The following is a 15,887-nucleotide window of genomic DNA, read 5'->3' as shown; positions in this document are numbered from 1 at the left end:
AATTTGTTCTTGAACTTTAATTGACTAGTGTCTTATCCATTGATATATAGACAAAACCAGCAAACTTGGGCCTATTTAATCAACTTGTGATTAAATTTGTCAATAATGAGCTCTAAATTTCATTCTTACCAAATCCTTCTTATAGACCCTAAACCCTATCAATTATAGAGAGTGATTATCTAATTCTTTGAATCAGTAGCAATCAGTAAGACATATACAATTTATATGAATTGAATTAAATTGAATGAAACTTGTTAGATTTCAATCTCAAGATTATAGATATATATAAGAAAGGAGACAAAACTCAAAGACACAGATATATAGAGAATTTCTTGCTTGTATTGATATTCTTTGAAAATGCTTACAATACTAATAGAGACTTGAAAATAACTCAGAACTAGACCACTAATACTCTGTGTTCATTGTATATATTCAAGTATACAAAAATTGATTGCATTCATATAGCTACAGAAGAAATGGACCGACTGTAAAAAAAGACGTAAGAATAAGAAAATTCTACATATAGCCAACCTTAACTCCACATCCTAGAAATCCTTATATGAGATTTCAACAAGCTACAAATTGGAAGAGAACACATGTGAAAACATCAATGGTTACAAAAAGTGGCAAGATATGATCCAAAAGAGGAAGTAGTTAAAAATGTCAGCAAGTGAAAATTTATGTCATGCTCTTTCACTTTACTCCCCTTTGCCTTTTGTTGTCCTCAATGAGTAATATCTCAGCTACCTCCTACTGGTAGGGCTTTGATCTCTCCCCCCGCTTATCAAAAGTAGGTCCGGTGTGGCTTTAGTCCACATGGCATCTTTAATGGCTTTAGACTCAACAGAAAACTTGTTCAATTCTATTTCTACTCTGAACTAGGAATTTATTAATTTCTTATAAGGGGAATCAAAGTTGTCTTCAAAAATTGCCATAGTGGCCTCCTAAGTCAAAATGGCACCAAAGGAATCAGACCATTCCTACCAATCCCTCACTATACTAGTAGCATCCAAAATTGGTGGTATACAGGGCTGAATTCCTTGAGATAAAACTTTTAGCATCCCTTGTATAAATTGCAATTTACTAGTGAAGAAGCTAATTAGTTTTTTGACTAATGCTAAGCCCGCCTTCACTGTGATTATCTTATTAGGAAAATATAGATTTTTAGCCATCAATACAATGAGCCTCTTGAAGAACTATGTATATGGCCCCCACAAATTATATGTGGGTGATAGCCATGAAAGTGCCTCATTGCAAAATTGCTCAATACTTTGTAAAGCAACATAAAAATTGTGAACATGTTGTGATATATCCTTCAGAGTTTCAACCCTGTGACTCATCAAACTCTTAAGGATATTTTCCCTTATGTCATCTCCTTGCTGAGTAGGTGGAGCATCAATATTCATTCTCTTCAGTTCTATTGTATCCTCTACCTCCAAACCATCTATTTCTACTAGGGCCTCAGTTGGGTCCCTAGCTAGTTGCTCTTGATCTTCCTTTTCTTGTCTCTATTATGTAGCAACCACTTGCTCTACATTTACAAGTTGCTCTCTAAGAAATGCAACCTTAGCCTCTAGTTCTTGGACCTTAACCTCAAGCTCTGCGATTTTCTCCTTATACACATGGATTTTTCTAATCTCATCCTCATAGAGCTTCCTTAAATTAATGTAATTATGTATGGACTTGGAAAGTCTGGTCTCAATCTCCTCTACCTTGGCCTCATTCATGAATGAGAAATGCTTCATGGCCTTTGATATTTTTGTAACATATGTGCCCTACACAATCCACACAATCATGTTACCCTATTCTGTGCTCTGCACATCCATCAGAATTGGTTTATTTGATGATAGAGCCATGCTCCAAACTGCCATAGATTCGGTATCTATGTTGAATCATGTTCCTCTCTACAGTCCATCAACACCAAATGCCTCATATGAGATGGCATTCTCATGTCTCCTTATATGAACATGCATAAATACTTGCTCCAAATCTCATCTGGGTACCAACAACATACCACTCCTTTGCACAAGGTCTCTTGCCTCCTCTAGAGTCATGAATTTACTCTCAGGATCATAGGCCTGTAGCTTCTCAAACAGGTCTAACTTTTTCTCATCTAATTCACCTGGTTCCATCTTCAGCACCAACTCACCCTATTTCACCTTATAGAAAAAACTCTTGAACTCAACTGATTTGATGAATTTGTCATCCTCTATGAATTGTTGGGCCTGAATGATCCTATCATCCAGCCTTACTGCTGCTAGTTCCAAGTCTGTGAGTGTTATCTCAGTTGCATTAATCCTATCCTAGAGATAGCTTTGCCTTAGGTCAGCAAAATATTGACTATTTCTTGGTAAAATTTGTAGGGTCCTCTATTTCACCTCTTTAGGGATATGGACAAATTTATGTCTCTCATTGCCTTTTGTGATCCATGATACCTCAGAAGTGTCATCTTCCTCTATTTCTAGAGTCACATCAGGTTTAGGGTTGTTTGCACACACCCTCTCTTCTTCTCCCATAGGTCCCTCCAGCATTTTGGTCATGATCTCAGCATGATCAGTAACCATCTTCCTAATCCTATGAGGATAGGGGATATCCATATAGAATCCCATGAAATTGGGATCTACTCTCTTCATGTCCCTCTCCACCCTCAAAACATCATCCAACTTTTCCAGTTTATCATTTTCCTCACCCTCTGCAACTATATTTGGAATAAGATAATCATGTGGTAGCTCCTTGGTGTCGAGCAGCACATAGTTCCTTATCTCTTTAAGGGTTCTCTTCATCCAATTGTTAGGATCATAAATCCAATTGGAAATTCTCCCACCCTGAAACATCTACACAAGAAAATTCCTTTATGCACCTAAGGCCCTAGATACTCACTATTGACCATAAACAACTACCATATGAATTCCATTATACCAAACCTAAGGGGAATAAACTTTAGTAATATGTGGGGTGGTTGCAGACAACAATAGACTCTCATCAAAGAAAAAGTTGGAAATAAGAAAATGACCCCCCACTTATGGTCTAATATTTTACCCTCAGGAAGCAAGGTTGGTCTCAACAGACTCTTTAAAATCTCAAGTGCCCTTAAGTAACCTAGACCTAACATTCTCATTATCACAGCACTAAAATTATTAAAGAATGAAACATAATCAAAAAAATGATAATTGTTGTCCCATACACATGTCCACAATTGAACTGGAACCTCTCCATTTTCATCAGTGGTATGATCAATTAAATCAAAGCTCACATACCCCACATTCTTGTACAGGATCGGGTGCGTCAACAGTGAATAGTGATGGAACTTAAAGTCTTTTAACTCTCCACACTAAGCCAAAGAAATGTTTTCCTTCATCACTTCCAAAATGTATTCAACATAGTCATACTCCGCCCCATGGTAGGAGTCTTGCATGTCTTTGGCAATAATAAATTCAGCTCCATATACCATGTCAGTTCCATCTTTTTCAACCATCTTGTGGACACCATATTTTTTTTTTACAAAGTAATGTTTAAACTTTTCCAAAGGCATCATTTTTTCCACCTTCTTAGGGTAATCACCCACACTCTTTAAATCCATAGGGATATGTTGTTGCATAGAATTCCCAGTGTAGGCCTTGGTATTTCTCTCAAAATTCTTCTACAGATCCTCCAAATCTATAGGGTGGCCCAGGGTCCATCCAATCCAAAAGCTTCAATGAACGAAGCACGATTAAGTGTACAAAGAATAGTTCCATCTTTTCTATGGAAGGATTTGGTGTTTGGATTGTAGGAACAAAATAGGGCCTTCATCAAGTCCACATTGATGATAACCTCTGGAAATATCAACTTCACCAAGTTCTTCCACGGATTACATATTGGGATCTTCTTTTCTTTGTTATGGTAGAAGTATTTGAACAACTCAAAACCCATGACACCAAGGCATACAACATCTTTGGAAAGAGAAAATGGGTCAAGTAAAGCATGGCCATCTGTAGCATTAGCATTTGAGGAACCAAGGAAAAGCTTAATCCACTCTTTGACAAACCTATTAGGTTTTCTTTGTTGCATTTTCCCTCCCTTAGAAATTGAAGTTTCTACAACCTCCATGTCTTACGCTTGAATTTCTTCTACCTCTTTATCAGACCTCTTGAAAATATGCTAGAAAATATTATAAAAACTCTGTTCTTAGGCACTGAAAATAATTATTTGCATGCATTGAAAACTCTAAACTACTCAAATTCTCTTTTTCTGTAAATGGTAAATTGTAACTGAAAGATAGAATGTCTTTATAGTAGAATGTACATCATCAACGTTTCATCTTTCCATTGATTTTCAGCATGCACGAGCCATAAAATCAGCTTATTCTATCACCTTAGGGGAGCACCACCATTATTATCCAGCAATGCACTTCTTATACCATATTCAAATATCATTGGTTGAGAAGTTCGTTGTCGTTTCCAGCTCAGAAATGTGAATAGCATATTTCATGTCGACTTAGGGTTTACAATCCTAAAATTCAAAAATCCTCGTAAAATCTTAGGCGGGGATCAAAAGCTCTATGATCTCACGATAGACAGTTACCATAGCATTGAAGCTTTACTTTAAAATCTATACGATCTCATGACAAGCAGTCTATATTGCATTGCATAGCATCTTATCTTATTTATCTTCGACTCACAATCCTATAATTGTGGCTTAGCTAACTACTTTGTGAGATCGACGGTCATCCTTTCTACCTATACGATGCTACAAGAAACCATTATTTCGCCTCATCGTAACATCGCCAACATCAACTTTCACTTCTACAATCCCCTAATGTATTGCCTATCGTAGCATCGTAGCATCCTTTCGCTACCCTTAAAATCTTATAGGACACTATCTGTCGTAGGATTGGAGAACAGGATCCACCAGATCATGGATTATCTATCACTTCATAACATCTCAAGTTACCCTTCAGACCCCTATGATACTATGAGAAAATGTTACCTCTCCTTACTATAGCATCGTCCACTTTATCTTTTACTGTTATGATCTCAAGACATAGTCCTCTTCGTAGCATCGTAGCACTTTATCCACTAGCTTGAGATCTTACAATACATTGTTTATCGTAAGATTGGAGATCGCAAATTGTTGTGTTAAAAAATAACTTATGTAAAATAAGTTTCTGGTCCCACAGGTCCAACTAAGCATCCACATAGTGTACTTTTAACAATTGACCAATCAAGATTGAATATCTGTCACTTGTCTGACACTATACTACTTGTCACCTTACGATCTTACGATCATAAGTACTCGTAGCATCATAGCATTTTCAATCTCACTTTTCGATCTTACAGCCAGGGCTTCATCATAACATCTTACAACTTTTCAAAGACCTTCCCGATGTTCCAATTACCTTCTTTCTCATAACATTGCACACCTAGAACCTCTTCAACATGACACACAACCATACAATACAAAGGGAATCGTAAGATCGAACACTTTAACATTCTCATCAATGATACTATGACACATTACATATCTTAAGATCAGGGAACTAAAAACATTACACCACGATTAAGAAAAAGAGAAACCCCAAATTGGATTCTTAATTCCAAGCCTGAATATGCTTTAGCCATAGTGGATATTTGAAGAAATAATCATAAGACATATTTGCAGGGAAGGCAATAGAGAGGCAGATGGTTTAGCTTATAAGGGAGCACATTGGGAGGAGATTTTACTAAGATAAGTTATATTAATAGGTATTATTTAGGGATTTTCTTAAGGTTATTGTTTGTTTCTAATAGTTAGTTTTAGCAATGATTAGTCACCTTTGTGATTTACTAAGGTTGCTAAGAAAGAGTCTACAACTCAATGATAAATTGTGAGCCTCTTATCTGGGAGGTCTTGGGTTCGAATCTACTCAAGCTTTATAAATAATAACAATAATAATTAATCATAACACATAATAATAATTAATCTTGGCTTCAGTCTCTTGCCAATTAAAAAAATGCCTACACAATATTTCAACAATATTGATGATAATAATAATGTAACTGTTTCTATGTGCAAGAGTAGTCTCATCACATATTCCAAGGGTAGCTAAAAGTTACCGTACAATAATTGGCAAGTGGCCATAAAAAATATTGTGCTTCTCGTCCAAGAGTAGGAACAACAATTAGGCTCTAAACGCATGCATGGTCATATGATTAACTCCAATATAACCATTGTTAGGAAATATTATAGGCATGGTCAGTCTTGTGGAGCCAAGTGGAGTCAATGTTCACAACAAGCGATCACTCAAACATCACATGTCAAGTGTACTAGATCATACATATAAAAAGTTGCAATACATATACATCATCAAATAACATCTATTTGTGAAAGGGAACTTTAGAAAAATAAGAATTCTTATGTATTTAATCACATTAAGCATTATCTATATAATTGAATCAAATAATTATTTATGAACATCAATAATCAATATTAATCACTTAGAAACATGGGATATCAAGCAAGTTTATTAACTAATATTGATTATCATTTAATGGTTGTAACAATCACAGTTGTAATCTCATCTAAGCTAACATGTTAAGCATCATGTGGTTCCACAACACATGCCCCATTTTAGGTCTTGCAAATGGGGACCCCATCATTTTTAGGGTTTGGATAGTTTTGGTTATTTTTAGCATATTAATATTTAATGTAAATGATATTTGGGTAGTTAGTTCTTCTTAGCCTTTCCTTTGCTTCAATGTGCAATATTTAGTTTCAATACATGGTGAATTTCCTAAGGCTAGAAAATATGATTTTGTTATTTCAATTAATAATTTTTTAAAAGTTACTTTATCACTCAACTAAAATAAAGTGTGAACCAAAGTTGAGGAAAGGAAATATTTTTTAATATCATTTATGGAATTTGGCATGGAGGAGGGAAGTGTGACTGGCGTACGATGCCCAGTTAGGTCAGACGGTGACCCTTGGAAGACATACAGTGAGATGGGAGGTTGTATGGTATACCAAGTTGTGGGGTCTACACGATAGGTAGACGGAAGCATAAGATTAGTAAGTCATCATGCAAAGTGAGCTATGAATATTGTATGGTAGTGCAAATATTTGAAGGGTTTCATCAATGTAAAAGTTTACTATTGTCGCTATAGTATGGTATCAATCAACGCCTAAAGAACAACTGAAGCACGCACATCAATACTTGAGATTACAAAATGTCATATAAAGGAAAAGCTAAACTGATAGTCATCAGCATGGAGCAACATAAATAGAATTTCAAATTTAAACAATGATAACGCTTAATATTACAAAAACTAAAATATAGAGCAGTGCAGATTACACTAGGGTGAGAAGTTACTCACTGAAACTGTGAATACCAAATAAGGAGGGTCTTCCACCTCCAAAATGATAGACAAGAACTCAAATTGGAATTTGCTCAAAATAAAATCTAAATCACACATACCTACAACTACAACTATTTCTACCTTATATATGGCTTCACGTAACATCCCAAAATATTACAAAAACGTGTTGACACAACCAATCCACTACCAATAATAAAATAAAAAAGGGCATGAATAATAATAATTTAATGTCAGTGCATCAAACCTAAAGTATTAATTAAATTTCTCTAGTAATATTGGTGACATTATAGTACTCCATACCCGTATATTGCTTGCCCTCAAGCAATCGTGAACTCGATCCTTGCAATCCAGCTAAGGATGGGTCGTGAATCTCGCCTATGATCATCTCCTTCAATTTTTAGTCAGGTACCAAAGGGATTTTATCATTGTAGTAAATGACATCATCAACCACCTTGTACCTCTCATATTGTATGTAACCATCCATTAACTAGCATGCAAAGGTGTTCTATGAGAACTCAACCAACAAATGATTCTTCCATTCATTCGAAGTCTAAAATAATGTGTCCATGGTAGGCATCTCTGGTACAATGTCGGTTGCTCTCCTCTTCATATCTTCAATGTCAAAATTATATGTTTGAATTATATCTTGTCTAAAAATTACCTCCATCTTCTTCACTGAAATTTCTCTTGGTCATCTATTTGGCATCCCTCTTAGTGCCACCTTTTTGTCTTCCACCTCGAATAAAAATTTCATCCTTTTGAAACTCTATGTGTACTCGTCAAGGGGGTCTCCATCCATTGAATGTCGAGTATGATAGATATCTCATCCAGATCTAACACAAAGAAATCATCTCACTCTATAGTTTATTATGGTGATGATCAATCAAGGAACCACATGAGTGCAAGGTAGTAAAGTTCCTCCTTCCACTTTGACCCCAAATCCCCCATGCTCCAACATGTGCAAAGCCCTTTTAGCAACCAATGATGAATTGATGAAATTGGGTGCAAGTTCATTACAATGCACCGAATTGCACAACACATGAATTTCCACTACATACCACATACTAGTGTGATGTACCCGAGGGAAAATACTCAAGGGAATCACCTAAGGGAAAATACCTGAGGGAATCACCCAAGGGAGAAGTACCTAAGGGAAGCACCTGACGGAAAAGTACCCAAGGGAAGTACCTTGGGGAAATAGCTGATGACAAAGGACCTAAGGAAATACCTGAGAAAAAAGTATCGATGGAGGTACCCAAGGGAAATGTACCCGACAGAAGTACCCAAGGGAAATGTACCCAATGGAAGTACCCAAGAGAAATGTACCCGATGGAAGTACCAAAGGGAAGTTCTTGAGGGAAGTTCGAGGGAAGTAACCGAGAAAAGTGCTTGAGGGAAGTAACCGAGGGAAGAACTTGAGGGAAGAACTTGAGGGAAAAGCACCTCTGACACCTTCAACCCTCAATCAATAGTACTCAACACCCTTTGACACACTTCCAAACTCTTTGTATGAAAATGTTGCTTCTACTAAGGAGCTTATCATAGATAATTTTTCCATCATAATACTATGGCATATTCAAGAGTGAATCATCAACTCAAAGTATACACCAACATTGAATGGCCAAGAACTAGATATTTGTAATTATATTTCCACATGATAGAGTTAGAACGACAATGAAGCACAGAGTGAAATATCTAAAGTGATAACTCCAATAGTAAACTAGGTCAAGGAGGTACTCCTATTGAAACAACAATTGCATAATAGGGAAGATCTTGCAACTCCAAAACAACAACAATGTTGAACTCCAACAAAAATTCGCAAATACAAAAAAAATCAAGATTCGCCATACCCACTAATATGCCAAACTTCAATCTTACAAATGTCTCCTGGAGGATTACAAACAAGCCAAGACAACCAAACTTACAACTAATAATTCAAAAAGGGGGTTTAAAAAATATTATTATTATGTTTCAAAGCCATACATCAATTAATTTTAATTGAACTATTACATTATTATTGCCCTTATTTATTTAATAACTAAATTAATTGATTAATTATAGAAGTCCTTTATAATTTTATTTGATATTTGGGACCACTTAATTAATTAATTTTATTAATCTATTTTATTAAATATTTGGGGACATCACAAATCCTTGTTGGCCAATGATCGCTTACCCTCAAGAAATTTATCATTAGGCCATTTGCCCACTACAAATATCAGGGATACCAAAATTAATCATGGAATCTCCATGTTGCAATATGATGGCATGCGCACAATTGGATGTAGGTGAGACGAGTAAATTGTTTTGAAGCTTTTGTTGTGCCATAATGATATAACATTATCATGCTCAAAGTCACAATCCTAAAGAAGCCAATCATAGAACACATCTATGTTCCAATCCAAATCCTTCATGTCATCATGCTCATCAATCTCTTTAGAGATCTCATAGTTCGGGTAAATCTTGTTTCTATGAGGTAGCCCCTCACATGTAGAGATTCCAGTCGTGTACCCCTCTTTCCCAACCGAAGCATAAACTACATATGCAACCAACTATAGTTACTCATGCAAGAGATCATTAATAGCATCTCCATGATGTCAATCAACCACTAGTAGAGCCTAATCACTCAAAGTGTCACCGATAGATCCCACATTTCTGTCAAATTGATCATTAGGTGTTAGTTCGTCAAATTTTGTGCAATCATCATCTTGTTGTTTTTGGTTGTCTTGAAAATTTGATATATTACATTTGAAGGAATAAAGTTCAAATCCTCCTATGGCTATAGTGTAGGCATAACTTCATCCTTCGTAGGGCTCACAATGCTAAGTAACTTATTATCGATCTCCCAACTAAGGTTGATGTTGTAGACTCCATCTCCTTTGGAGGATGGGTACCTCAACCTTAGGTTATGTAGTCCTTGAGGGATATGTCTATCTACCATCCACCATCAATTCAATCATTCTCAATTTTCTTTAGCAACTCAACCCAATCTACTTCTAAAGTGTTCCACAGCATGGCAGGAATTTGGTTCTGATACCATTGTAATGTTCATCACTTAGTGTAGCAGAACTAGACTCCTTTCTCAATTGTTTGTATGAATTCAAAGAAGGTAGAATGTTGTTTGCATGATAAGGTGTGCAAGTAGTTTGGCTAAGGGGGTACATTAACGAACAATATGGAATGGAATTAAGCATGCGAGAGGGTGTTTGACATATGGTGCCCAGTTGGGTTGTACGTTTAAACTTGGAGGACATACGACGACCCAGGAGCTCATGTGGTACAAGAAGTTGTGGGGTTCATACGATAGGTAGATGCAAGAGACAGATTAGTAAGTCATTGTGACAGGTGAGCTATGAATATGTAAAGTAGTGCAGACATTTGCAGGGATTCCTCAACATAAAAATTTATTGTTGTTGCTAGAGTATGATATCGATCAATGTCTGAAGAAAAAAATTGGTACACACTCAATACTTCAAATTACGAATTGGCACAAAAAGAAAAATTTGAATTGATAGTCGTTGACATGTAGTAGCGTAAATAGAATTTCATATTTAAACAATGATAGCAATTTAGATTACAAAATTTGGAACAAAGAGCAAAACATAATAGGGTGATGAGTTACTCCCACCAAAACTACAAATACCAAATAAGGAGGGTCTTCCACCTCCAAAATGGTAGACAAGAACTGCAACTAGAATTCGCAATACAAAAAAAAAAAAAATCAAATCAAACATACCTACAACTACAACTATCCCAACCTTATAATGGCTTCGAATAACATCCCTATGGATTATGTAAAAGTGTCACTATGACCAAAACACTAACCACCAATAAATAAAAAGAGCTCAAAGGATAATAAATTGAATATCCGGGTCATCAAACCTAAGGTATTAATTTGATTTATTTAATAATATTAGGGATATTACATTTGGTGGCTTCTTTCTTTGTTTAGGCATTGGCTTTGCACTTCTTCTTAAACCCCTAGATATGGTGTATTCTCCCCTTTTTGGGACATTAGGAAATTAAGGACATTCATGTAATATTAAAATTGACTTATAATAACATAAACTTAATTAAAAGGGATCAACTTAATATTCTAAAGTTAACAAAAGTGACATAAGAGAAAGAAGATGAAAAGACAAGAGAAGGCAGCCAAAGAGTCACTATTTGAACATTAAAGGAGGAAGTCCCATTCATTTTCAACATACTTGGATTTTATAGTAGTTATAGTCACAGGGATAACTTCAAGAAGATCCCCCTTTAGAAAAAAGTATAAAATTTTGGCAAATCGAACATTAGTTCAAGGGGAAAAAATTAATTTCTATTGGTAAATTTATATTTTTAATTAGGAAATTTTTTAATTTTATTGCCGATTGTTTTTCAATCATATGAAAATACTATAAAATCCTTGAGAATCTTCATTATTAATGAAAATCATGGAAAAAAAGTACACATACCTAGAAACAATAATTTTATTATTATTATTATTATATGAAGCCTAATTAATTATCAAATGTAATGTCCCCAGTTCCTCCAGTTAGACACTAAGGTTCTTTAAACTTTGATAGTATTCCTTATTTTCAGAGTTTTTCCTATCCTTTTTCCTATCATATATTCTGATGTGAATACAATATGAACTTCTACATTATATATTGACAACTATTTCCACTATGCCTTGAGAACTATGGAATGAATGATTGTTTTATCTTGTTATGGCTGACTGGAATTTAAACCCTCTTATTGGATGATGTCGATTCTGAGAGAGGAGAAATTTTTGAATGGATATATTGTTGAAGGTATGTATATTGCCCCCGAGTCTTTCTATTGGCTGTGTATGTTCTCCCTCCTATTGTTGACGACAAATGTCTGAATTCCTTCAGTAGTCCTCTTTAATTTCTTGACCCGTCTTTGTATTTAATCTTTGTATATCTTTGATTTGTATTCAATTACATTTAAGAATTTTTCTATGATGCCAGGCATGTAGTTCACTGTATGTCACCATTAATTTACTGAGGTGGACCTTCAATGCTATTTTTGTTTGTTTTCTCATGTAATGGTTCTCTATATTCTGCACTCTTGTTCCGTCTCTGACTTACACTGCCTATTTTCTTCCTTGATGACTCTCCTCCACATCACCTTTTATATTGCTACTACTGTATTGCTGATTTAAATACTCAGTCTATCTTCGAATAATTCTATTTAAAGTGGAATAGTTGTCTAATGGTTGCTTCGGGCGCCTTTTAAATATTCTATCTGCTTCCATATATTAATGGCTACTTAGAACGTAATATGAGTGTTCGCCTTTGCTATTGGCGTTAAGTGCTTCCTAAAGTAAGTTATAATAGGATCGTTGCTTTCCATGTATTACTGTTGTTGCTCAGTGCTCACGGCATTAAAATCTATCTCTTCTTATCTGATATTATCTTCTCCTATCCTTTCTCTTTTCAAATCTTCTTGCATCTTATATCATGCTCAAGAGTTGTGACTATTCAAAGAGCCATAATACTTCTTCAAGTCGGCCCTTAGCTATCCATTATTTTTATTTAATATATACCTGTTTAAATATAATCATCTATCTAAGATTCTAGTATCAATGTTGAATTTCTTTAATTTTGTTATATCTCACATCACCTTTTTAATTTTATTATAATCATCTTTTATTAAGATATTCCTTCTTGTTATATTATAATATTATTATAATATATTTAATAATAATATTATTATTATTATATTATTATCATATTATGTTTTCTTTGTTAATTATTCCTTTTTGTTATTATCATATTATAATATTATGATCAACATAATTATTATAATATTATGTTCTCTTTTAAGATTATAAAATTAATTATTTCTTTAACTCATTATATTATTGAATTTATTAGAAAATAAGGGACATGACATCAAACTTCAAGGTTAAATTTAGTCCACTTTTATAATTACAGTTTTCCTCCAAATTATTGAATGGTGGTTTGGAGGATGCACCCCTATTATTTTTAATCGTTGGATGATCCTAAATCAGTGGCCTAAATCTTATTTCAAGTCAAACTTTTAAAAGGACACCAAGTTTTAAAGAGAGTTCCCAAAGTAAGGACATGTTTCCCCAATCAAATCTATTTCACGGCAAAGTGAGAAAAGATAAAAAGTTTCATGAAAAGTCTTCAAAATAGAGACACATGTCAAATATACATACTTAATATGTAGTGTAAGTTAATTTTTTACCAAATATTGGCGACTATAACCATCAATGAAGACAAGCTTTGAAGATTGTAGGTGAAAATTTTTAATTCACTATGTAGAAAAATTCGATTACATTAGCGAAGACATCGCTAAAATATAAATACTTATGTGTTATTATTGGCGATTAGCCTAAGTATGGGACGCAATTTTGGTAAAGTGCGGGCGACACGGACACCCCAAAAGTGCAAAAAAATAAAGCAAATTTGGGGTCCTCGATGAGTGAGATTAGCCAATTGGCGAATATTAGTCACTAAAGTTATCTTTGGTTACAAACTTCTCTTGGAGAAAGGGAAAGCATTGGCTTTTAGTTTCCAGAGCCTAAGGACATAAACCTTTAGGATCTTTTAGCTGGATCAAACATCAACTTGGTTCAACATTAGGGGTGGATTCACATTAGAGTTCACATTTGGTGTTACAGGTTCCTTTCTATGTTTTTCCAATCTAACTATTGTTGCTTCTAAGATTGGATTTGTATGTGTTATTTTATTGCTGATGTAGAATGCAATAACGTATTATGAACTTACATGACTTTTATTGGTCATTTATTGTATTGTTGAATATTATAATACAATAGAAATTTTTTGATGTTTTCTATTTGAGCATTTGTTGTTTATTTGCTGATCAATATGAAGTTTATTACATAAAGAAATCTATTTGTATTCTAAAAATTATTGTGAGACAAATTGGGAAAATATCCTCTCAATATATTGCATATGAAGTACTTTCATATTCTACATGTGGATTTACGTATCTTATCATATCATTAGAGACGTACAAGTTTTTAAGTACAAGATATTTATTAAGGCATGGTTGGCCTCCCTTTTCTATCTATGAGACCATTGCCATTGGTCAAAAGTTATAGGAATTTGTAGTTTGGGTTGAGCTTCCAATATGGACTTTTGGTCAAGATTAATAAATAGTATGCTTAATGTTCCTCACTAGTAAATGCATGCCAATTGTTTGACGTAATACTAAAATAGATGAGTGGATGAAAGAATCCCAAAAAACAATTAGTGCTAAACAACTTAGGTAATTACACTATTATCTAATGGATATAGGGTTATTATTTAATGTTCTATAGGTACCATTGTTGGATAGATGGTCCAACATTTTTACCATGTAAAGCATGTGTTTTGATATTCCCCTTATCCATTTGGGTAACAATTAGATTGTTGTCATAATTGAACTTCTTTAATACAACTGATTCCTCTCTAGGGATATTATATTTTGGAGATTATTTGCACAATCTTGCTACTAATGAGTCCATTCATTTCCCAATGGCAACACAAACAAAATGCAAGTATTGTCTAAGCTTCTAAATTTCCAAAAAAAGATAACATGTTATGGATTTGTCATTCCACAACATTTGAATATTAGTGGATGAACGCCTTGGGCTTTAATATCGGATCCCAATGCACGTTCGGATGCATACTGGATTGGGGATGTGTCTAGATGCCACATAAAAACACAGATAGTCCAAGAGGATGCGCAACCAAATGCATCCATGGGACCAAAACACTTTGTCAATAAAAAAACATAATAAAATAAATGCTTGTTTTTTCATTTTGCTTTTGGCTAGTGTTGGTTAACAATTTGTTCTCCTATTAGATTTTATAACCTGACTCTTTTAATACCCAATGCTTTGGACAGACAAAAGAATGTTACCAACAAATGGGTCAGTGTATGTGTTCTATCACTGCCCTCTGAATTACAAGGTACAACTCCCTTAAGATTTGCAATGATATGCAATGAGTATGCTTTTCTTAGATCAGAAGTTTTGATAGAATAAGCTCTTGACCTAAGAGCAATAAAGGCTAACCAAATTGTTTGTCGACACAAACAATTCAGGCAAAATGGATTTGGATAACCTATCACACCCAATGGAATGACTATAGTAGGATTTGGACAACCTATCACACCCAATGGAATGACTATAGTAGGTTATCTTGAGAATTTTCAACTCTTGCTCCTACTTAAATGCAGATTAATTATCTAAATGTAAAAGAGGAAAGGAAGAAGAGATGCACATGAGGGCAAATGGAATTGTTTTAACTATCAGTCTTGAATGAAATGGAATCCAACAAGTTACTAATAGATTCATCCATATTTATCATTCAATTTCCAATGAAACTATTTAACATGTCATAAAACAAGCAAGAGGAGAAGCAAAATCATATATAAAAAAGCAAATGGAATTACCTATACTATAAATACCATGGTGAAATAGAATCCACATGCTTATCATAGAATCACATATAATTGTCCTTCAACTCTTTATGCAGAACTAATCTATGGGCAACAAAACATGAAAAG

The sequence above is a fragment of the Cupressus sempervirens genome, chromosome 10 (assembly GCF_028749045.1).
Source record: "Cupressus sempervirens isolate cs-2001-9-10 chromosome 10, ASM2874904v1, whole genome shotgun sequence".
Classification (NCBI taxonomy): domain Eukaryota; kingdom Viridiplantae; phylum Streptophyta; class Pinopsida; order Cupressales; family Cupressaceae; genus Cupressus; species Cupressus sempervirens.
The sequence above is the reverse complement of the archived record's forward strand: the minus strand, read 5'-3'. Positions refer to the sequence as shown.